Below are 24,907 nucleotides of genomic sequence, written 5' to 3'. Positions count from 1 at the left end.
GAGGCTTCTTAGGCCCTCCTTAGTACCGCCTTGTCTTCATTTGTAACCTCCCATGTGGACTGGCCCTTTTACTTTGGTTGTTACACGGTATGTCTTCTTTAATGTGTAAGCACTATTATCTTTAATGAGTTTCTCTTACTGAAGAAGGACAGGAGGGTCTATCGTGCGCAGTTGTGACCACCGGCTTGTTTATTTAACTCTTAGCAAACAGGGAGCTCTTCAGGGGTCATGGGAGATAAAAGGGGGCAAATCAGCAATGCCTTCAAGCATTTGCAATGCAATAGGTCTCGCATTTGCAAGAGTTTAAGCTATTGGCACTGTAAATGACAATGCCTTTAAAAAACAAACCGTAAATAAAAGGCATTGTCGTTACAATGCCAATAGCCTAAACTCGCGTATTCCAGATGCTTGTTCTGTTTGGAGGTGCAAAGAATCCTATGGGAGTTAAAACGGGAAATGTCACATCTGGCATCTCCCTGCTCCCTTAATAAATCTGCACATAATTTTACATGAAGAACCCAAATTGAAAATAGCTTTTGGTTTGGAAAAGTTTCATGAAGCTTTGTCACATGGCCCCGAAAATTATTAAGAGGTCAAAAATGTCTTTTTAATGAGAAATCCGACTTAGCCATATCTAAAGAAACACTAAGGGCACCTCTGTATATATTTACATTTAATATTTTTGCAAGTATAGTGGAAATGAAGAAAGTTCAAGAATGACAGACAGATAAGAAGAGAAGAGAGAGAAATGGAGAGCGGAAGAGACAGAATGGCAGAGAGCGCAAGGAGAGAAACGAAAGAGCCAGCGAATAAAACAGAGACAGACAAAACTAACCAAACATTTAGAAAGAGGAGAAAAATTAATTAGACACAAGATGGGAAGAGAGGGATAATCAATTATAGATTATGGGTTAGAGAAATACCCAGTTTCACTTTGTAGTGTAAATGGAAGAAGAGGAAAATAGGTGAAGAAGCAGAGAGTAATCGAAGAGGGTGGTAGAATTAACTACATTGTTAAAGCATGTTTGTGCAAATGTTTGAATTGAAGAGTAAGTGGCAATAGTGAAAAATAAATAAATTAGTGACTAAAGTAAGAATAGATATTTAGAGAAAAGAGAGAGAGAATGAAGAATTATAAAGTATGGAAGTTCAGATAAGAAGTTAGAGCAGAAGGGGGTGAAATAAGAATAGACTGATATATTCGGGGAAGCAATGAGGAAGGGAAAGAAGTGAGGCACGGGTAGCTTTGCCCTGGCTGCACCAGGGGCTTAGCTTTGAGGGGGGGGGGTGACATTCCCTCAGATAGATGCATTCTTCGCCTGCTAGCTGGGTGTTGGGCCTTGAGTCAGTTATGTTTTCTCTTTGTCAGTTTTTATTATCCAGAGCCAAGAATGAAAGACAAAACAGTGAACTTTGATGTAAAAAGGAGAGAGCGAGAGAGAGAGAGGTACCCATCTGGTGGCTGAGTCACATTGTGTGATGTTAGAAAAAAAATGAATTTCACAGAGCCTTCCTTTACTTTTAAATACGTAAATTCAGGATGTGTGGGGCACCATCACTTCTTACATTTGATTTAATTCCTGTAATGTTGCTCCATCTATAATAAGAATCTAGGCCACCAGGGTTTACATTTCTGCTGACTTTCCTCTTAGTGCCAGGTCGTTAAGGTGGAGCCTTGAATGTTTATAACCACTATCATTTTTAATAAATATCGGTCTATGTAGTGATTTAATCCGATGTACTAAGGTGAAACGCTTCCACATGTTAAAGAATTACCCTTTTCTGAATTTTGAAAAGGTGTATTATATTTGTATATCCGTTTTTTGCATGGTATACATGCCAACAGTTTTCATCTCTCAGCTCGTGCAACAACTCCTGGAGTCGAGCCAGATCCGTGGCTCGGCTCGCCCTATTGATTTGCCTGCGAGACCTCCTCCATGTGCGACTTGGGCTTAGTACATGGGGCCGTCACTCACTTGATAAAATGATTTATAAAAGTCACGGAGCAGAAACATGAAGCCCCGCCCACATGAACGCATTTGGCAAGTCTGCCAGGAAGGCTTCCTATAGCAGAGATGATGAAGAAGGGTGCTAGTGGTGAAAACACATTTAAAGTAAGCAGTGCTTAATTTGAGCCTGAGGTTTCTGGTGCTCGTCACTGGCACTTGATTGTCAACACCGGCACTTATGACAGTCTGCCACATTGTGGAGTTGTAGTGTTGGGTGCATGGATTTTCCTGTAAATACTGTCATCTACCAGTGTGAGAGAGTGAAGGTAGGTACTGAGGAGAGAACAAAGGGAAGGGATGGTGCGGTGGAGGCATGAAGGAGCGCAAGGATGAGGAGAGAATAGAAGTGAAGAGATGGTGAGGTGGAAGGATGGAGGAGTGAGACTGAGGAGAGAATACAAGTGAGGAGATGCTGTGTTGTGGAGGAGGGATGGAGGAGTGAGAGGCTGAGGAAAGAATAGAAGTGAAGAGATGGTGTGGTGGGGGATGGAGGAGTGAGAGACTGAGGAGAGAGAGAAGTGAATAGATGGTGTGGAGGGGGGATGGAGGGGTGAGAGGCTGAGGAGAGAGGGAAGTGAAGAGATGGTGTGGTGGAAGGATGGAGGAGTGAGAGGCTGAGGAGAGAGGGAAGTGAAGAGATGGTGCGGTGGGGGATGGAGGAGTGAGAGACTGACGAGAGAGAGAAGTGAAGAGATGGTGTGGAGGGGGGATGGAGGGGTGAGAGGCTGAGGAGAGAGGGAAGTAAAGAGATGGTGTGGTGGAAGGATGGAGGAGTGAGAGGCTGAGGAGAAATAGAAGTGAGGAGATGCTGTGGTGTGGAGGAGGGATTTAGGAGTGAGAGGCTGAGGAGAGAGAGAAGAGATGGTGTGGAGTAGGGATGGAGGAGTGAGAGGCTGAGAAGAAAATAGAAGTGAGGAGATGGTGCGGTGGAAGGATGGAGGAGTGAGAGGCTAAGGAGAGAGGGAAGTGAAGAGATGGTGTGGTGGAAGGATGGAGGAGTGAGAGGCTGAGGAGAGAATAGAAGTGAGGAGATGCTGTGGTGTGGAGGAGAGATTTAGGAGTGAGAGGCTGAGGAGAGAGAGAAGAGATGGTGTGGAGTAGGGATGGAGGAGTGAGAGGCTGAGGAGAAAATAGAAGTGAAGAGATGGTGTGGAGGAGGGATGGAGGAGTGAGACTGAGAAGAAAATAGAAGTGAGGAGATGGTGTGGAGGAGGGATGGAGGAATGAGAGGCTGAGGAAAGAATAGAAGTGAGGAGATGGTGTGGAGGAGGGATGGAGGGGTGAGAGGCTAAGGAGAGAGGGAAGTGAAGAGATGGTGTGGTGGAAGGATGGAGGAGTGAGAGGCTGAGGAGAGAGGGAAGTGAAGAGATGGTGCGGTGGGAGATGGAGGAGTGAGAGACTGAGGAGAGAGAGAAGTGAGGAGATGGTGTGGAGGAGGGATGGACGGGTGAGAGGCTGGGGAGAGAGAGAAGTGAAGAGATGGTGTGGAGGAGGGATGGAGGAGTGAGAGACTGAGGAGAGACAGAAGTGAAGAGATGGTGGGGTGGAGGGATGGAGGAGTGAGAGGCTGAGGAGAGAGGGAAGTGAAGAGATGGTGGGGTGGAGGGATGGAGGAGTGAGAGACTGAGGAGAGAATAGAAGTGAAGAGATGGTGCGAAGGGGGATGGAGGAGTGAGAGGCTGAGGAGAGAGGGAAGTGAAGAGATGGTGGGGTGGAGGGATGGAGGAGTGAGAGGCTGAGGAGAGAGGGAAGTGAAGAGATGGTGGGGTGGAGGGATGGAGGAGTGAGAGACTGAGGAGATAATAGAAGTGAAGAGATGGTGCGAAGGGGGATGGAGGAGTGAGAGGCTGAGGAGAGAGGGAAGTGAAGAGATGGTGCGGTGGGGGATGGAGGAGTGAGAGGCTGAGGAGAGAATAGAAGTGAAGAGATGGTGCGGTGGAAGGATGGAGGAGTGAGAGGCTGAGGAGAGAGGGAAGTGAAGAGATGGTGCGGTGGGGGATGGAGGAGTGAGAGGCTGAGGAAATAATAGAAGTGAGGAGATGGTGTGGAGGAGGGATGGAGGAATGAGAGGCTGAGGAGAGAGAGAAGTGAGGAGATGGTGTGGAGGAGGGATGGAGGGGTGAGAGGCTGAGGAGAGAGGGAAGTGAAGAGATGGTGCGGTGGGAGATGGAGGAGTGAGAGACTGAGGAGAGAGAGAAGTGAGGAGATGGTGTGGAGGAGGGATGGACGGGTGAGAGGCTGGGGAGAGAGAGAAGTGAAGAGATGGTGTGGAGGAGGGATGGAGGAGTGAGAGACTGAGGAGAGACAGAAGTGAAGAGATGGTGGGGTGGAGGGATGGAGGAGTGAGAGACTGAGGAGAGAATAGAAGTGAAGAGATGGTGCGAAGGGGGATGGAGGAGTGAGAGGCTGAGGAGAGAGAGAAGTGAAGAGATGGTGCGGTGGGGCATGGAGGAGTGAGAGGCTGACGAGAGAATAGAAGTGAAGAGATGGTGCGGTGGGGGATGGAGGAGTGAGAGGCTGAGGAAATAATAGAAGTGAGGAGATGGTGTGGAGGAGGGATGGAGGAATGAGAGGCTGAGGAGAGAGAGAAGTGAGGAGATGGTGTGGAGGAGGGATGGAGGAGTGAGAGACTGAGGAGAGACAGAAGTGAAGAGATGGTGGGGTGGAGGGATGGAGGAGTGAGAGACTGAGGAGAGAATAGAAGTGAAGAGATGGTGCGAAGGGGGATGGAGGAGTGAGAGGCTGAGGAGAGAGGGAAGTGAAGAGATGGTGCGGTGGGGGATGGAGGAGTGAGAGGCTGAGGAGAGAATAGAAGTGAAGAGATGGTGCGAAGGGGGATGGAGGAGTGAGAGGCTGAGGAGAGAGGGAAGTGAAGAGATGGTGCGGTGGGAGATGGAGGAGTGAGAAGCTGAGGGACAGAATAGAAGTGAAGAGATGGCGCAGTGAAAAGATGGAGGAGTGAGACGCTGAGGAGAGAGGGAAGTGAAGAGATGGTGCGGTGGGGGATGGAGGAGTGAGAGGCTGAGGAAATAATAGAAGTGAGGAGATGGTGTGGAGGAGGGATGGAGGAATGAGAGGCTGAGGAGAGAGAGAAGTGAGGAGATGGTGTGGAGGAGGGATGGAGGGGTGAGAGGCTGAGGAGAGAGGGAAGTGAAGAGATGGTGCGGTGGGAGATGGAGGAGTGAGAGACTGAGGAGAGAGAGAAGTGAGGAGATGGTGTGGAGGAGGGATGGATGGGTGAGAGGCTGGGGAGAGAGAGAAGTGAAGAGATGGTGTGGCGGAGGGATGGAGGAGTGAGAGACTGAAGAGAGAGAGAAGTGAAGAGATGGTGGGGTGGAGGGATGGAGGAGTGAGAGACTGAGGAGAGAATAGAAGTGAAGGGATGGTGCGAAGGGGGATGGAGGAGTGAGAGGCTGAGGAGAGAGGGAAGTGAAGAGATGGTGCGGTGGGGATGGAGGAGTGAGAGGCTGAGGAGAGAGTAGAAGTGAAGAGATGGTGCTGTGGGGGATGGAGGAGTGAGAGACTGAGGAGAGAGAGAAGTGAGGAGATGGTGTGGAGGAGGGATGGACGGGTGAGAGGCTGGGGAGAGAGAGAAGTGAAGAGATGGTGTGGAGGAGGGATGGAGGAGTGAGAGACTGAGGAGAGACAGAAGTGAAGAGATGGTGGGGTGGAGGGATGGAGGAGTGAGAGACTGAGGAGAGAATAGAAGTGAAGAGATGGTGCTAAGGGGGATGGAGGAGTGAGAGGCTGAGGAGAGAGGGAAGTGAAGAGATGGTGCGGTGGGGGATGGAGGAGTGAGAGGCTGAGGAAATAATAGAAGTGAGGAGATGGTGTGGAGGAGGGATGGAGGAATGAGAGGCTGAGGAGAGAGAGAAATGAGGAGATGGTGTGGAGGAGGGATGGAGGGGTGAGAGGCTGAGGAGAGAGGGAAGTGAAGAGATGGTGCGGTGGGAGATGGAGGAGTGAGAGACTGAGGAGAGAGAGAAGTGAGGAGATGGTGTGGAGGAGGGATGGATGGGTGAGAGGCTGGGGAGAGAGAGAAGTGAAGAGATGGTGTGGCGGAGGGATGGAGGAGTGAGAGACTGAAGAGAGAGAGAAGTGAAGAGATGGTGGGGTGGAAGGATGGAGGAGTGAGAGACTGAGGAGAGAATAGAAGTGAAGAGATGGTGCGGTGGAAGGATGGAGGAGTGAGAGGCTGAGGAGAGAGAGAAGTGAAGAGATGGTGCGGTGGGGATGGAGGAGTGAGAGGCTGAGGAGAGAGGGAAGTGAAGAGATGGTGCGGTGGGGGATGGAGGAGTGAGAGGCTGAGGAGAGAGAGAAGTGAAGAGATGGTGCGAAGGGGGATGGAGGAGTGAGAGGCTGAGGAGAGAGGGAAGTGAAGAGATGGTGCGGTGGGGGATGGAGGAGTGAGAGGCTGAGGAGAGAATAGAAGTGAAGAGATGGTGCGGTGGAAGGATGGAGGAGTGAGAGGCTGAGGAGAGAGAGAAGTGAAGAGATGGTGCGGTGGGGATGGAGGAGTGAGAGGCTGAGGAAATAATAGAAGTGAGGAGATGGTGTGAAGGAGGGATGGAGGAATGAGAGGCTGAGGAGAGAGAGAAGTGAGGAGATGGTGCGAAGGGGGATGGAGGAGTGAGAGGCTGAGGAGAGAGGGAAGTGAAGAGATGGTGGGGTGGAGGGATGGAGGAGTGAGAGGCTGAGGAGAGAGGGAAGTGAAGAGATGGTGGGGTGGAGGGATGGAGGAGTGAGAGACTGAGGAGATAATAGAAGTGAAGAGATGGTGCGAAGGGGGATGGAGGAGTGAGAGGCTGAGGAGAGAGGGAAGTGAAGAGATGGTGCGGTGGGGGATGGAGGAGTGAGAGGCTGAGGAGAGAATAGAAGTGAAGAGATGGTGCGGTGGAAGGATGGAGGAGTGAGAGGCTGAGGAGAGAGGGAAGTGAAGAGATGGTGCGGTGGGGGATGGAGGAGTGAGAGGCTGAGGAAATAATAGAAGTGAGGAGATGGTGTGGAGGAGGGATGGAGGAATGAGAGGCTGAGGAAAGAATAGAAGTGAGGAGATGGTGTGGAGGAGGGATGGAGGGGTGAGAGGCTAAGGAGAGAGGGAAGTGAAGAGATGGTGTGGTGGAAGGATGGAGGAGTGAGAGGCTGAGGAGAGAGGGAAGTGAAGAGATGGTGCGGTGGGAGATGGAGGAGTGAGAGACTGAGGAGAGAGAGAAGTGAGGAGATGGTGTGGAGGAGGGATGGACGGGTGAGAGGCTGGGGAGAGAGAGAAGTGAAGAGATGGTGTGGAGGAGGGATGGAGGAGTGAGAGACTGAGGAGAGACAGAAGTGAAGAGATGGTGGGGTGGAGGGATGGAGGAGTGAGAGGCTGAGGAGAGAGGGAAGTGAAGAGATGGTGGGGTGGAGGGATGGAGGAGTGAGAGACTGAGGAGAGAATAGAAGTGAAGAGATGGTGCGAAGGGGGATGGAGGAGTGAGAGGCTGAGGAGAGAGGGAAGTGAAGAGATGGTGGGGTGGAGGGATGGAGGAGTGAGAGGCTGAGGAGAGAGGGAAGTGAAGAGATGGTGGGGTGGAGGGATGGAGGAGTGAGAGACTGAGGAGATAATAGAAGTGAAGAGATGGTGCGAAGGGGGATGGAGGAGTGAGAGGCTGAGGAGAGAGGGAAGTGAAGAGATGGTGCGGTGGGGGATGGAGGAGTGAGAGGCTGAGGAGAGAATAGAAGTGAAGAGATGGTGCGGTGGAAGGATGGAGGAGTGAGAGGCTGAGGAGAGAGGGAAGTGAAGAGATGGTGCGGTGGGGGATGGAGGAGTGAGAGGCTGAGGAAATAATAGAAGTGAGGAGATGGTGTGGAGGAGGGATGGAGGAATGAGAGGCTGAGGAGAGAGAGAAGTGAGGAGATGGTGTGGAGGAGGGATGGAGGGGTGAGAGGCTGAGGAGAGAGGGAAGTGAAGAGATGGTGCGGTGGGAGATGGAGGAGTGAGAGACTGAGGAGAGAGAGAAGTGAGGAGATGGTGTGGAGGAGGGATGGACGGGTGAGAGGCTGGGGAGAGAGAGAAGTGAAGAGATGGTGTGGAGGAGGGATGGAGGAGTGAGAGACTGAGGAGAGACAGAAGTGAAGAGATGGTGGGGTGGAGGGATGGAGGAGTGAGAGACTGAGGAGAGAATAGAAGTGAAGAGATGGTGCGAAGGGGGATGGAGGAGTGAGAGGCTGAGGAGAGAGAGAAGTGAAGAGATGGTGCGGTGGGGCATGGAGGAGTGAGAGGCTGACGAGAGAATAGAAGTGAAGAGATGGTGCGGTGGGGGATGGAGGAGTGAGAGGCTGAGGAAATAATAGAAGTGAGGAGATGGTGTGGAGGAGGGATGGAGGAATGAGAGGCTGAGGAGAGAGAGAAGTGAGGAGATGGTGTGGAGGAGGGATGGAGGAGTGAGAGACTGAGGAGAGACAGAAGTGAAGAGATGGTGGGGTGGAGGGATGGAGGAGTGAGAGACTGAGGAGAGAATAGAAGTGAAGAGATGGTGCGAAGGGGGATGGAGGAGTGAGAGGCTGAGGAGAGAGGGAAGTGAAGAGATGGTGCGGTGGGGGATGGAGGAGTGAGAGGCTGAGGAGAGAATAGAAGTGAAGAGATGGTGCGAAGGGGGATGGAGGAGTGAGAGGCTGAGGAGAGAGGGAAGTGAAGAGATGGTGCGGTGGGAGATGGAGGAGTGAGAAGCTGAGGGACAGAATAGAAGTGAAGAGATGGCGCAGTGGAAAGATGGAGGAGTGAGACGCTGAGGAGAGAGGGAAGTGAAGAGATGGTGCGGTGGGGGATGGAGGAGTGAGAGGCTGAGGAAATAATAGAAGTGAGGAGATGGTGTGGAGGAGGGATGGAGGAATGAGAGGCTGAGGAGAGAGAGAAGTGAGGAGATGGTGTGGAGGAGGGATGGAGGGGTGAGAGGCTGAGGAGAGAGGGAAGTGAAGAGATGGTGCGGTGGGAGATGGAGGAGTGAGAGACTGAGGAGAGAGAGAAGTGAGGAGATGGTGTGGAGGAGGGATGGATGGGTGAGAGGCTGGGGAGAGAGAGAAGTGAAGAGATGGTGTGGCGGAGGGATGGAGGAGTGAGAGACTGAAGAGAGAGAGAAGTGAAGAGATGGTGGGGTGGAGGGATGGAGGAGTGAGAGACTGAGGAGAGAATAGAAGTGAAGGGATGGTGCGAAGGGGGATGGAGGAGTGAGAGGCTGAGGAGAGAGGGAAGTGAAGAGATGGTGCGGTGGGGATGGAGGAGTGAGAGGCTGAGGAGAGAGTAGAAGTGAAGAGATGGTGCTGTGGGGGATGGAGGAGTGAGAGACTGAGGAGAGAGAGAAGTGAGGAGATGGTGTGGAGGAGGGATGGACGGGTGAGAGGCTGGGGAGAGAGAGAAGTGAAGAGATGGTGTGGAGGAGGGATGGAGGAGTGAGAGACTGAGGAGAGACAGAAGTGAAGAGATGGTGGGGTGGAGGGATGGAGGAGTGAGAGACTGAGGAGAGAATAGAAGTGAAGAGATGGTGCTAAGGGGGATGGAGGAGTGAGAGGCTGAGGAGAGAGGGAAGTGAAGAGATGGTGCGGTGGGGGATGGAGGAGTGAGAGGCTGAGGAAATAATAGAAGTGAGGAGATGGTGTGGAGGAGGGATGGAGGAATGAGAGGCTGAGGAGAGAGAGAAATGAGGAGATGGTGTGGAGGAGGGATGGAGGGGTGAGAGGCTGAGGAGAGAGGGAAGTGAAGAGATGGTGCGGTGGGAGATGGAGGAGTGAGAGACTGAGGAGAGAGAGAAGTGAGGAGATGGTGTGGAGGAGGGATGGATGGGTGAGAGGCTGGGGAGAGAGAGAAGTGAAGAGATGGTGTGGCGGAGGGATGGAGGAGTGAGAGACTGAAGAGAGAGAGAAGTGAAGAGATGGTGGGGTGGAGGGATGGAGGAGTGAGAGACTGAGGAGAGAATAGAAGTGAAGAGATGGTGCGGTGGAAGGATGGAGGAGTGAGAGGCTGAGGAGAGAGAGAAGTGAAGAGATGGTGCGGTGGGGATGGAGGAGTGAGAGGCTGAGGAGAGAGGGAAGTGAAGAGATGGTGCGGTGGGGGATGGAGGAGTGAGAGGCTGAGGAGAGAGAGAAGTGAAGAGATGGTGCGAAGGGGGATGGAGGAGTGAGAGGCTGAGGAGAGAGGGAAGTGAAGAGATGGTGCGGTGGGGGATGGAGGAGTGAGAGGCTGAGGAGAGAATAGAAGTGAAGAGATGGTGCGGTGGAAGGATGGAGGAGTGAGAGGCTGAGGAGAGAGAGAAGTGAAGAGATGGTGCGGTGGGGATGGAGGAGTGAGAGGCTGAGGAAATAATAGAAGTGAGGAGATGGTGTGAAGGAGGGATGGAGGAATGAGAGGCTGAGGAGAGAGAGAAGTGAGGAGATGGTGCGAAGGGGGATGGAGGAGTGAGAGGCTGAGGAGAGAGGGAAGTGAAGAGATGGTGCAGTGGGGATGGAGGAGTGAGAGGCTGAGGAGAGAATAGAAGTGAAGAGATGGTGCGGTGGAAGGATGGAGGAGTGAGAGGCTGAGGAGAGAGGGAAGTGAAGAGATGGTGCGGTGGGGGATGGAGGAGTGAGAGACTGAGGAGAGAGAGAAGTGAGGAGATGGTGTGAAGGGGGATGGAGGAGTGAGAGGCTGAGGAGAGAGGGAAGTGAAGAGATGGTGCGGTGGGGGATGGAGGAGTGAGAGGCTGAGGAGAGAATAGAAGTGAAGAGATGGTGCGATGGAAGGATGGAGGAGTGAGAGGCTGAGGAGAGAGGGAAGTGAAGAGATGGTGCGGTGGGGGATGGAGGAGTGAGAGGCTGAGGAGAGAATAGAAGTTAAGAGATGGCGCGATGGAAAGATGGAGGAGTGAGAGGCTGAGGAGAGAGGGAAGTGAAGAGATGGTGCGGTGGGGGATGGAGGAGTGAGAGGCTGAGGAAATAATAGAAGTGAGGAGATGGTGTGCAGGAGGGATGGAGGAATGAGAGGCTGAGGAGAGAGAGAAGTGATGAGATGGTGTGGAGGAGGGATGGAGGGGTGAGAGGCTGAGGAGAGAGGGAAGTGAAGAGATGGTGTGGAGGAGGGATGGACGGGTGAGAGGCTGGGGAGAGAGAGAGAAGTGAAGAGATGGTGCGGTGGGGGATGGAGGAGTGAGAGGCTGAGGAGAGAATAGAAGTGAAGAGATGGTGCGGTGGAAGGATGGAGGAGTGAGACTGAGGAGATAATGGAAGTGAGGAGATGGTGTGGTGGAAGGATGGAGGAGTGAGAGGCTGAGGAGAGAGGGAAGTGAAGAGATGGTGCGGTGGGGATGGAGGAGTGAGAGGCTGAGGAGAGAGGGAAGTGAAGAGATGGTGTGGAGGAGGGATGGACGGGTGAGAGGCTGAGGAGAGAATATAAGTGAAGAGATGGTGTGGAGGAGGGATGGAGGAGTGAGAGACTGAGGACAGACAGAAGTGAAGAGATGGTGGGGTGGAGGGATGGAGGAGTGAGAGGCTGAGGAGAGAATAGAAGTGAAGAGATGGTGCGGTGGGGGATGGAGGAGTGAGAGGCTGAGGAGAGAGGGAAGTGAAGAGATGGTGCGGTGGGGGATGGAGGAGTGAGAGGCTGAGGAGAGAGGGAAGTGAAGAGATGGTGCGGTGGGGGATGGAGGAGTGAGAGGCTGAGGAAATACTAGAAGTGAGGAGATGGTGTGGAGGAGGGATGGAGGGGTGAGACTGAGGAGATAATGGAAGTGAGGAGATGGTGTGGAGGAGGGATGTAGGAGTGAGGGACTGAGAAGAGAGAGAAGTGAGGAGATGGTGTGGAGGAGGGATGGAGGAGTGAGAGGCTTAGGAGAGAAAGGAGTGAGGAGATGGTGTGGAGGAGGGATGGAGGACTTAGAGGCTGAGGAGAGAGAAGTGAAGAGATGGTGGCGTGAGAGTCTGAGGAGAGATTGAAGCAGTGAAGGCATGGTGGAGTGAGAGGCTGAGGAGAGAGAGAAGTGAAGAGATGGTGCGGTGAGGGATGGAGGAGAGAGAGACTGAGGAGAGAGAGAAGTGAAGAGATGGTGGGGAGGAGGGATGGAGGAGTGAGTGACTGAGGAGAGAGAGAAGTGAAGAGATGGCGCGGTGGAGGGATGGAGGAGTGAGAGGCTTAGGAGAGAATAGTAGTGAGGAGATGTTGTGGAGGAGGGGTGTGGGAGTGAGAGAATGAAGAGAGTAGGAGAGAAGTGATGAGATGGTGTGGAGGAGGGATGGAGGAGTGAGGCTGAGGAGAGAAAGGAGTGAGGAGATGGTGTGGAGGAGGGATGGAGGAGTGAGAGGCTGAGGAGAGAGGGAAGTGAAGAGATGGTGCGGTGGGGGATGGAGGAGTGAGAGGCTGAGGAGAAAGAGAAGTGAAGAGATGGTGTGGAGAAGGGATGGAGGAGTGAGACTGAGAAGAGAATAGAAGTGAGGAGATGGTGTGGAGGAGGGATGTGGGAGTGAGAGAATGAAGAGAGTAGGAGAGAAGTGAAGAGATGGTGGAATGAGAGTCTGAGGAGAGATTGAAGCAGTGAAGGCATGGTGGAGTGAGAGGCTGAGGAGAAAGTAAAGCAGTGAAGGGATGGTGGAGTGAGAGGCTGAGGAGAAAGTAAAGCAGTGAAGGGATGGTGGAGTGAGAGGCTGAGGAGAAAGTGAAGCAGTGAAGGGATGGTGGAGTGAGAGGCTGGAGGAGAGAGGGCAGAAGTGAGGGAATTGTGTGGGTTGGTGAAGGGATGGATAAGTGAGAGGCCAGAGGAGCGAGGTAAGAAGTGAAGTGATGGTGTGGAGAAGGGAAGGAGGAGACGCTGAGGAGAGAGGGAAGAAGTAAAGGGATGGTGCAGTGAGAGTATGAGAGAGTGCAGCAGTGAAGGGATGGTGTGGTGAAAGGATGAAGGAGTGAGAGGCTGAGGAGCGAGGGAAGAAGTGAAGGGATGGTGCAGTGAGAGGGTGAGGAGAGAGTGCAGCAGTGAACGGATGGTGCAGTGAGAGGCTGAGGAGAGAGTGAAGCAGTGAAGGGATGGTGCAGTGAGAGGATGAGAGAGTGCAGCAGTGAAGGGATGGTGTGGTGAAAGGATGAAGGAGTGAGAGGCTGAAGAGCGAGGGAAGAAGTGAAGGGATGGTGCAGTGAGAGGCTGAGGAGAGAGTGCAGCAGTGAAGGGATGGTGCAGTGAGAGGCTGAGGAGAGAGTGAAGCAGTGAAGGGATGGTGTGGTGAAAGGATGAAGGAGTGAGAGGCTGAGGAGAGAGGGGAGAAGTGAAGGGATGGTGCAGTGAGAGGCTGAGAGAGTGCAGCAGTGAAGGGATGGTGTGGTGAAAGAATGAAGGAGTGAGAGGCTGAGGAGCGAGGGAAGAAGTGAAGGAATGGTGCAGTGAGAGGCTGAGGAGAGAGTGCAGCAGTGAAGGGATGGTGCAGTGAGAAGCTGAGGAGAGAGTGAAGCAGTGAAGGGATGGTGTGGTGAAAGGATGAAGGAGTGAGAGGCTGAGGAGAGAGGGGAGAAGTGAAGGGATGGTGCAGTGAGAGGCTGAGGAGAGAGTGCAGCAGTGAGGGGATGGTGGGGTGAGAGGCTGAGGAGAGAGTGCAGCAGTGAAGGGAAGGTGCAGTGAGAGGCTCAGGAGAGAGTGAAGCAGTGAGGGGATGGTGCAGTGAGAGGCTGAGGAGAAAGTGCAGCAGTGAAGGGAAGGTGCAGTGAGAGGCAGAGGAGAGAGTGAAGCAGTGAGGGTATGGTGCAGTGAGAGCTGGGGAGAGAGTGCAGCAGTGAATGGATGGTGCAGTGAGAGGCTGAGGAGAGAGTGAAGCAGTGAATGGATGGTGCAGTGAGAGGCTGAGGAGAGAGTGCAGTAGTGAATGGATGGTGCAGTGAGAGGCTGAGGAGAGAGTGCAGCTGTGAAGGGATGGTGCAGTGAGAGGCTAAGGAGAGTGCAGCAGTGAATGGGTGGTGCAGTGAGAGGCTTAGGACAGAGTGAAGGGATGGTGCAGTGAGAGGCTGAGGAGAGAGTGCAGCAGTGAATGGATGGTGCAGTGAGAGGCTGAGGAGAGAGTGCAGCAGTGAATGGGTGGTGGAGTGAGAGGCTGGGGACAGAGTGCAGCAGTGAGGGGATGGTGCACTGAGAGGCTGAGGAGAGTGCAGCAGTGAAGGGACGGTGCAGTGCAGGAGTGAGAGCTGGAGCCTGGATGCGGTGAGGAGGGACGGGGCAGAGAGTCGCGGAGCTGGATCAGGGAGGCTGAGGGCAGCGAGCTGTGGAAAGTCTTCCGAAGTGATGTAAGGGGGGCAGGGCTTGGAGTGCGGAGACCCGCCGGAGCCTATAAAAGGCCGGGAGGCGCTGGGGTCCAGAGCTGAACTCTGTCACAGCATCCCCGGGACAGGTCGTACCAGCGCCTCATCAAGGTAAGGGGAGGGGGCGGGGCATGCACTGGAGACAGCACCTCTCCAAGGGAAGGGACATGAGCTGCAGGCAGCACCTCTCCAGGGTAAGGGGCAAGCACTGAATATAGCGCCTCATCTGGATAAGGGGGTATCCAGTCGAGGCAGCACGTCTCCCGGGTAAGGGGCCATTCACTGCAAGCAATACCTCTCCAAAGGAAGGGGGACTGCATGCTGCACCTCTCTGGGGTAAGGAGGCATGTATTGCAGGCAGCACCTCTCCTGGGTAAGGAGGCATGCAATGCAGGCAGCACCTCTCCAGGGTAAGGAGGCATGCAATGCAGGCAGCACCTCTCCAGGGTAAGGAGGCATGCATTGCAGACAACACTTCTCCAGGGAAGGAGGCATGCAATGCAGGCAGCACCTCTCCTGGGTAAGGAGGCATGCAATGCAGGCAGCACCTCTCCAGGGTAAGGAGGCATGCATTGCAGACAACACTTCTCCAGGGAAGGAGGTATGCATTGCAGGCAGCACCTCTCTGGGGTAAGGAGGCATGCATTGCAGGCAGCACCTCTCTGAGGTAAGGAGGCATGCATTGCCGGCTGCACCTCTCTGGGGTAAGGAGGCATGTATTGCAGGCAGCACCTCTCTGGGGTAAGGAGGCATGCAATGCAGGCAGCACCTCTCCAGGGTAAGGAGGCATGCATTGCAGACAGCACCTCTCCTGGGTAAGGAGGCATGCATTGCCGGCAGCACCTCTCTGGGTAAGGAGGCATGCATTGCAGGCAGCACCTCTCTGGGGTAAAGAGGCATGCATTGCAGACAGCACCTCTCTGGGGTAAGGAGGCATGCATTGCAGGCAGCACCTCTCTGGGGTAAGAAGGCATGTATTGCCGACAGCACCTCTCCAGGGAACGGAGGCATGTATTGCAGACAGCACCTCTCTGGGGTAAAATGTAAAAAATGTTGTAGACTTGTAAAGCGCACAGCTACCCCAGCAACGGGGTGTCCCAGCGCTGTAGACCGCTGGGGAACCCGTCCTGGCTATCCCTGTGAGATGGTCCCTTTCTGGGTATCTCCAAGGTGAAACCAGGCATCCCCGGCGTCTGTGGGGGGCCGTTGTAGAGATGAGGCAAGCTTAATGCCCAGAGTTGCCGAGTGTGTTCCTGTTTAGAGTAGGTACCGAGGCGAGAATTATCGAGTCTGTTTTGACCCTGGTCCACAACCCTGCCGCGTCGGGAATTGAACCCTGGTCCCTTGCCGATTCTCTGCTTACGGGTCCGCCACCTCTAACTAGTGAGCCACACCTCTCCACAAGGAGGTAAGGAGGCATGCATTGCAGGCAGCACCTCTCTGGGGTATGGAGGCATGTATTGCCGACAGCACCTCTCTGGGGTAAAGAGGCATGCATTGCAGGCAGCACCTCTCTGGGGTATGCAGGCATGTATTGCCGACAGCACCTCTCTGGGGTAAAGAGGCATGCATTGCAGGCAGCACCTCTCTGGGGTAAGCAGGCATGCATTACCGGCAGCACTTCTCCAGGGTAAGGAGGCGTGCATTGCAGGCAGCACCTCTCCGGGGTAAGGAGGCATGCATTGCAGGCAACACCTCTCTGGGGTAAGGAGGCATGCATTGCCGGCAGCACTTCTCCAGGGTAAGGAGGCGTGCATTGCAGACATCACCTCTCCAGGGTAAGGAGGCATGCATTGCAGGCAGCACCTCTCCTGGATAAGGAGGCATGCATTGCAGAGAGCACATCTCTGGGGTAAGGAGGCATGCATTGCAGGCAGCACCTCTCTGGGGTAAGGAGGCATGCATTGCAGGCAGCACCTCTCCTGGATAAGGAGGCATGCATTGCAGACAGCACCTCTCTGGGGTAAGGAGGCATGCATTGCAGGCAGCCCCACTCCTGTGTAAGGAGGCATGCATTGCAGGCAGCACCTCTCCTGGGTAAGGAGGCATACATTGCAGGCAGCACTTCTCCAGGGTAAGGCGGCATGCATTGCAGGCAACACCTCTCCAGGATAAGGAGGCTTGCATTGCAGGCAGCACCTCTCAAGGGTAAGGAGGCATACATTGCAGGCAGCACTTCTCCAGGGTAAGGAGGTGTGCATTGCAGGCAGCACGTCTCTGGGGTAAGGAGGCATGCATTACAAGCAGAACCTCTCCTTGGTAAGGAGGCATGCATTACAAGCAGCACCTCTCCTTTGTAAGGAGCTATGCATTTCAGGCAGCACCTGTCTGGGGTAAGGAGGCATGCATTTCAGGCAGCCCCTCGCCAGGGTAAGGATACTTGCATTGCAGGCAACACTTCTCCAGGGTAAGGACGCATGCATTGCAGGTAGCACTTCTCCAGGGTAAGGAGGCATGCATTGCAGGCAGCACCTCTCCTGGTTAAGGAGGCATACTTCGCAGGCAGCACTTCTCCAGGGTAAGGCGACATGCATTGCAGGCAACACCTCTCCAGGGTAAGGAGGCTTGCATTGCAGGCAGCACCTCTCCAGGGTAAGGAGGCATGCATTGCAGGGAGCACCTCTCTGGGGTAAGGAGGCATGCATTGCAGGCAGCACCTCTCCTGGATAAGGAGGCATGCATTCCAAGCAGCACCTCTCTGGGGTAAGGATGCTTGCATTGCAGGCAGCACTTCTCTGGGGTAAGGATGCTTGCATTGCAGGCAGCACTTCTCCAGGGTAAGAAGGCATGCTTTGCCGGCAGCACCTCTCCAGGGTAAGGAGGCTTGCTTTGCAGGCAGCACCGCTCCTGGGTAAGGAGGCTTGCTTTGCAGGCAGCACCTCTCTGGGGTAAGGAGGCATGTATTGCAGACAGCACCTCTCCAGGGTAAGGAGGCATGCATTGCAGGCAGCACCTCTCCTGGGTAAGGAGGCATGCATTGCAGGCAGCACCACTCCTGGGTAAAGAGGGGTGCATTGCAGGCAGCACTTCTCCGGGGTAAGGATGCTTGCGTTGCCGGCAGCACCACTCCTGGGTAAGGAGGCATGCATTGCATGCTGCACCTCTCTGGGGTAAGGAGGCATGCATTGCAGGGAGCACCTCTCTGGGTAAGGAGGCATGCATTGCAGGCAGCACCTCTCCAGGGTAAAGTGGCATGCATTGCAGGCAGCACTTCTCCAGGGTAAGGAGGCTTGCATTGCAGGCAGCACCTCTCCAGGGTAAAGTGGCATGCATTGCAGGCAGCACTTCTCCAGGGTAAGGAGGCTTGCATTGCAGGCAGCACCTCTCCAGGGTAAAGTGGCATGCATTGCAGGCAGCACTTCTCCAGGGTAAGGAGGCATGCATTGCCGGCAGCACCTCTCCAGGGTAAGGAGGCTTGCATTGCAGGCAGCACCTCTCAAGGGTAAGGAGGCATACATTGCAGGCAGCACCTCTCAAGGGTAAGGAGGCATGCATTGCCGGCAGCACCTCTCAAGGGTAAGGAGGCTTGCATTGCAGGCAGCACCTCTCAAGGGTAAGGAGGCATACATTGCAGGCAGCACCTCTCAAGGGTAAGGAGGCATGCATTGCCGGCAGCACCTCTCTGGGTAAGGAGGCATGCATTGCAGGCAGCACTTCTCCAGGGTAAGGAGGCATGCATTGCAGGCAGCACTTCTCCAGGGTATGGAGGCATGCATTGCCGGCAGCACCTCTCTGGGGTAAGGAGGCATGCATTGCCGGCAGCACCTCTCCAGGGTAAGGAGGCGTGCATTGCAGGCAGCACCTCTCTGGGGTAAGGAGGCATGCATTGCAGGCAGCACCTCTCCAGGGTAAGAGGCATGCATTGCCGGCAGCACCTCTCCAGGGTAAGGAGGCGTGCATTGCAGGCAGCACCTCTCTGGGGTAAGGAGGCGTGCATTGCAGGGAGCACCTCTCTGGGGTAAGGAGGCGTGCATTGCAGGCAGCACCTCTCTGGGGTAAGGAGGCGTGCATTGCAGGCAGCACCTCTCCTGGATAAGGAGGCATGCATTGCCGGCAGCACCTCTCCAGGGTAAGGAGGCATGCATTGCAGGCAGCACCTCTCCAGGGTAAGGAGGCTTGCATTGCAGGCAGCACCTCTCTGGGGTAAGAGGCATGCATTGCAGGCAGCACCTCTCCAGGGTAAGGAGGCTTGCTTTGCCGGCAGCCCCTCGCCAGTGCTAAGGATGCGGCGGTGAATGCACCGCGTGCTTCCACTCTGCACTCTGGCACCTACCTGTGACCCACCAAAGGCAGGTATCCCCAAGCCCCCAAAGTAACAGACAGATTATGTACCTGACATCGCTTGTTTACATTTAATAAAGCATCGTTGATATAGCGCCATGCGAGGAACTGCAGCCTCTAGTTGCTTCCAGCCTGTACAGAATTGTTCAGTTTCATATAGCGCTTAATATGTGAATATATGCTGTTTGCAAGCGTTTTCAATGTTCGCACTGATAAGAACCAGGTATGTGCCCAAGTGGAGCAGCCGGGATTGATGTATCTGTGACGTGCTTCCAAAGTAATCAGCGCAGCCAGGAGAGAGCGTCAGTAAGCAGGTGCGTTTGGAAACTGGGATATATATATATATATATTTATGTTGCTGTTATATGTAGCGCGAGGTATTAGTGTACATGTGCACCAGTTACAGTACACAAGGCCTGGTCACGTTCGGTTTTTTGAGGCTCGGGAAGATTGAGTGAGTTGCCCAGGGTCACAGGACGTTGAAACGACGCTGAGACTTGAACCTTGTTCCTCAGTTCCAAAGTCGGCCACTGCCTTGTGACAAACAATTGCAGCGCTTTCTATAAACCATTGTATAGTAATAATTGTATAATGCACACCATTGTACCTGTGGTAGAAAATACCGACGCATAGACTGGATCTGTTCCAGTTCCTCGCAGTGACAGTCATTTGAGACTTCCTTTCTTAACAAAAGCGTCCCCGTACAGGAGAGGAGCCGCGCGCCTTGGACGCACAGTGCCTCGAGGCAGCGTGTTTGCACAAGGCGCTGTGCCCACCCATTCACGCATTCATATCAGCACTCACCAGAACATTAGCCCTTGTCTTTCCGATTTCTGTGTCTTACTCGCTCATCTAAAGCGCCATTCGCCTTTGGATAAAAGCAGGGTGCATTGTTGATAAAAGGAGTGTCTCTCTGCTGTGTTGAACTCTCTACGAGGTGGGAAGTTGCCTTCAGCACCGGGGTCCCGGGAGGTACTCTGAGAGGGGCTTCGCTAGGGGAAAGAAGAGAATAGGGCATCTTAACGCAAGAACTGGTGCGGGGTGTTTGTTTCCCATCCTTCTTTTTATAGTGCCAGCATGAATCACTGGGCCACTTCAGTGCGCTTTTGTCTTGGATGAGAAGGGGTTTATCATAAATAAACGGCGCTGATCTCCCAGTTACAACAAGCAGCTGCATGGGAAATAGTATATATACTTTATTGAACTGTGTTTCCTTAAAATACGGACATTTGTAGACAGAAACAAACTATTCTTGACGATTGCAAGCCGTGATTGTTTCTATAGCGCAGATAATACACAACTAGGCTCAAAGCGCTCAGAAAGACCGTGCGTAAAATCGCATCCATGGAGACACGTGGAGAGCTCGGGCGAACCAAGACTCGATGGGGTCAGACAGCCGTGGGCAATATTCGTCCTGTGGGTGAATCCCGCCGAGGAGTCAGAAATACCCATTAAAAAATACATTTTTCTAAGAGTTTGGCGGAACGTTTTCCAGTCTTGTCGAGGGCGCCTCAAGCACCCTCAGCGCAGGCGTGCGTGTGCCTGTGTGTGGTGGTGTTTATAGGGCACAGCGTAGGTCTATACATTGCTGTGGACAGTATGGGGTCCGGCTTCAGGGCAGGGCCCCGGAAGCCCCCACTGGTGGTCGCACCAGAGAACAGCCACAGACGGCCCCTTCTGCTTGTGAACCGGCTGCACTTTAACGAGGTGGTTGTGCGGTAGGAGGTGGTGCGCTTGGAGTCAGGGTTTGCACCCTGGAGGCGCCACAAACATCCTGGCACCGAATCAAGCGCAGCTGATCACAGACCCCATTCAGGGGGTTCATGCTCCATCATGGACCGGTGTAGGGAGGCGTGTAATGTGGTTTCTCGGGGCACAAGTGTACCTAAAGTGGCCCCCGCTAGGGGTGGCCCCAGGAGGGGCGATTAACTGCGTTTCATACAGTGCACCTCCTTCTGGAGATGACTGGTCAATGCAGGAGCCTTGAGCACAAAAGTGCGCGATGTTCTATGAGTCTGTTATCTTCCCTTGTGGAGCACTCGACTGCTTCAAGGAGCTAGCAAACAGCGCGACAGCCATTGGCTCCTTTGGAGCGATCGCATGACCATACAAGTGTGAAAGCTGCTCTGGTGAAACCCCACGTGCACATGAATTCTAGACATGTACTGATGGGCGGTGTTTCCGAGTATATTTATCTAAAGTTTGTAAATATCACCAACTTGTTATGCTCGCCCACATTTGAGTAAAAATCGTGTGTAACTTTGCAAACATTTCAAACATGCAGAGAAAAAGTCTGCATACACTGCTTTAGGCACAGAAACTAATCTGCAACGGGAAACTTGCACAGAAAAAATGTGTATACAGTTTTTATTATACCTGGATTAGATTATGTTTAAAAATATCTAATAATGTTCAAATGATCTCATAATTAGGGAACATTTTCCAGCAGGTGGAGGCAAACTTTGCAGCAGAAATTCCGTGAACTACGAGCAATTCAGGAATTGGAGCTTTGCAAAAGTTTGCTGACTTAAAAAATGTTCACTCCTCGTGCTGGTCAAGTTTAAGCAGTCATGTGTACCCTCGATGACACACTGAGCGCCGCCTGCGCCCGACCTTCTGTGACGTCATAGAGAGTACGTCACCCTGAAGTGGTGCCCAGCAGTCATTGCATCCCTCATTTAGGGGCATATTATCAAGTCAGGCGATACAATTATCTCCGCTTTAGCGGCAGAAAACTGCCGCTAAAGCGGCGATAATGGGCTTGATAATATGCTCTATGGAATTCCAATTGAAGCCCAGGTTAGATGTGAAGGACGTCTAACCTGAGCTTCAATTGGAATTCCATAGAGCATATTATCAAGCCCATTATCGCCGTTTTAGCGGCAGTTTTCTGCTGCTAAAGCGGCAATAATTTTATCGCCTGACTTGATAATATGCCCCTTAGTCTTTTGTGACGTCACGACGAGAGTTACCTGTAGTTTATCCTTTATAACGCACGGCACATGTGCGTGAACACGCGCAGGCGCGCACACACGCCAATTGGGGTGGGTCAAACACCCTTCACCTAGCTCTGGTACAGAAAGTGTAAGGGCCAGTTTGAAGCAGACCTCCTTCCCAGGGGTGGGGCTTGGTCAGCAGGATTGGAGGATGGGGGGGGCTTCAGATTTCCCAACAATCACGCTAGCATGTAACGTTAAAATACACAATGACACACAGGGTGCACGAGAGAGGTAAAGCGGCAGAGCACAGAAAGAAGAATGCCGTGTGTGGCGCACTAAGGGGCATATTAACAAGGAACAGGGAAAATGAATGCTAAGGGCGCTTAGCGTTCATTTTTTTAACGCCCGCTATCGCTGGATAATATCGCCTGGTTATTGCGTTATTAACGCTAACCGCCTAGGCGATAAAAAATCCAGCGATAGCGGCATTTTGGGAGGTTATCGCTGGTAATGCAGCGATAAAACTACAAGGATAGGGATATCCTTGTTGATGGCCCACGGTGGACTTAGCCATGTAATCCACCTCCCATTGGATTACATGGCTAAGTCTGAAAATCAGCAGACGTAAAAAAGTAGCGTTAATCGTAGTTAGCGCTGCTTTTTTTGTCTCTAACAGGGTTAGCGTGAAGCTTGATAATAGGAGAAATGTCGCTTAGCGACATTTCTCCTATTATTTTGCTCTGGAACGCCCACTTTGCATCTCATTAGAGATGCAAAGGGAAGCGTTGTGAAAAAAGGTGCTAACATGCGATTTTGCATGTTAGCACCCTGTTGTAGATAGGGCGATATTTTTATCTCCGCTTCTTTGGCTTTTAAAGCCCTTGTTAATATGCCCCTAAGTGAGAGAAAACACAGTATTTTGTAAAATAGACAACATTTTTGGAGATTTTCAAAGCAAAGGGAGGGTGTGTGTGTTTTTGTCTGTGTGTATGTAAAAATTCCTGGTGAAATCCGACAGACACCTCACCATACCTGCCAGAAAAACACCTGTATCCAACTATTTACCAGACAATACATTTAATAATGGGTGTAACTCCCCAAACACTCCCCTGAAGCTATGCCTCTGCTCCTTCCTCACCCCTCTCCCTCTTTTGCCACTTAATATATGGCGGTGGGGGGTCGAGGCAGTGATTTCCTCCTCGCCAGACTCTGGTGCGCCGTCTGCCATTAGGACGGCCTCATGGCGCTGTGAACTGTGTTCGGTCCAAGTGTTTCTGAGACAGACCGGAGCCTGAGTGTGAAGATACTCTTCTGTAACCCCAGGCGGAGCAGGCGGAGTCGCTCTACGAGGAGCTCTACGGAGATGGGCTAAAACTCTGTGAAGCTCCGCTCCTCCCACCCCCGCAATAAATATTTTTCAAATAAAAATTACAATTAAAGTAAATAAAAGTGCACTTACCTTTATGGCAGCGTCCCGGGCAGCCCTCCTCCTCCTCGCCGTGGTCCTGCAGACTCCCCTACGTCAGAGGTACGTCATGGTAGGACTGTGCGCGCATGCGCAGTCCTACCATGACGTACGTCTGACATAGGGGATTACGGCGAGGAGGAGGGCAGCCTGGAGACGCTGTGATAAAGGTAAGTGAGCTTTTATAGACTTTAATTGTAATTTTTATTTGAAAAATATTCATTGAGGGGGTGGAGGTGGGAGGCGGTAGAGTCGGGGGATAAACTCCGCTCCACCGCGGAGTCTGAAGTTTTACAGGAACATCACGTTTTCCGCAGAACACGGAGCATGCAAAAATCCGCAAACTCGCGAGCAAAGCCGAGTTTGTGGCCCAGGGTTACTCTTCTGTTCTCAGCCTATCAGAAGAGAGGAGATGATTTACAAAAATAAGCAGAGCAGATGTGGTCGCTTTCGCCCTGACGTCATTATCTATGCCTTAGATGCCCATGAATGTATATTATGAGGAGACAGCAAGCCACGAGTCATAATCTATGCCGCATAGTGCCCTTGACCCAATATCATGAGGAGACTGCAAGTCACAGAGTCATAATCTATGCCGCATAGAGCCCTTGACCCTATATCATGAGGCGACCCCAAGTCACAGAGCCATAATCTATGCCGCATAGTGCCCTTGACTGTATATCATGAGGAGATCCCAAGTCACAGAGCCGTAATCTATGCCGCATAGTGTCCTTGACCGTATATCATGAGGAGATCCCAAGTCACAGAGCCATAATCTATGCCGCATAGTGCCTTTGACCCTATATCATGAGGACACCCCAAGTCACAGAGCCATAATCTATGCCGCATAGTGCCCTTGACCGTATATCATGTGGCAACCCCAAGTCACAGAGCCATAATCTATGCCGCATAGAGCCCTTGACCGTATATCATGAGGAGACCCCAAGTCACAGAGCCATAATCTATGCCGCATAGTGCCCTTGACCGTATATCATGAGGATACCCCAAGTCACAGAGCCATAATCTATGCCGCATAGTGCCCTTGAGCGTATATCATGAGGAGACCCCAAGTCACAGAGTCATAATCTATGCCGCATAGAGCCCTTGACCGTATATCATGAGGAGACCCCAAGTCACAGAGTCATAATCTATGCCGCATAGAGCTCTTGACCGTATATCATGAGGAGACTGCAAGCCACAAGTCATAATCTATGCCGCATAGTGCCCTTGACTGTATATCATGAGGAGACCCCAAATCACAGAGCCATAATCTATGCCATATAGTGCCCTTGACCCTATATCATGAGGAGACCCCAAGTCACAGAGCCATAATCTATGCCAGATAGTGCCCTTGACCGTACATCATGTGGCGACCCCAAGTCACAGAGCCATAATCTATGCCGCATAGATCCCTTGACCGTATATCATGATGAGACCCCAAGTCACAGAGCCATAATTTATGCCGCATAGTGCCCTTGACCGTCTATCATGAGGAGACACCAAGTCATAGAGCCATAATCTATAACGTATAGTGCCCTTGACCGTATATCATGAGGATACCCCAAGTCACAGAGCCATAATCTATGCCGCATAGTGCCCTTGACCGTATATCATGAGGACACTGCAAATCCCTGAGCAGAACATGGGCAAAAACATCACCTATGTCAATAGCAGGTTATCTCTATAAGGCCATGGAACTCCCAGGAGGCCTTCAAAACCAGTTCTATGTACGGCAGGGGGTACTTTATTCCTTATATACATGGTGTAACCATCTCACATGCAGCGACCCCTATTAAGTTGTGGTCTCTTCTTTAGCCCATTCAAGAGGTCTTCTGGCTTCAGACCCCGTGCAGTTTCGGCACCTGAGAATGTAAACATCAAAAAGGGGCTGCAATTCATTTCTTAAAGTTTCATAAATGAGGCTTCTCTGGTGCTT

The 24,907-nt window shown here is 52.5% G+C and overlaps 1 protein-coding gene across 2 annotated transcripts in view; it reads left to right on the top strand.

Annotated features, from left to right (window-relative positions):
• The first annotated feature begins 14,356 nt into the window (after positions 1-14,356).
• The window catches only part of OSTN (osteocrin), a 194,909-nt gene continuing 184,358 nt past the window's right edge, over positions 14,357-24,907 (top strand). For both annotated transcript variants that reach the window (XM_085635872.1, XM_085635871.1), the window contains exon 1: positions 14,357-14,397. The gene's annotated coding sequence lies outside the window, so the exon portion shown is untranslated. The remainder of the gene's footprint in view (positions 14,398-24,907) is intronic.

Source organism: Triturus cristatus, chromosome 11, assembly GCF_964204655.1.
Source record: "Triturus cristatus chromosome 11, aTriCri1.1, whole genome shotgun sequence".
NCBI lineage: Eukaryota > Metazoa > Chordata > Amphibia > Caudata > Salamandridae > Triturus > Triturus cristatus.
Note: the sequence above shows the minus strand (reverse complement) of the source record. Positions and strands in the feature narration are given on the sequence as shown.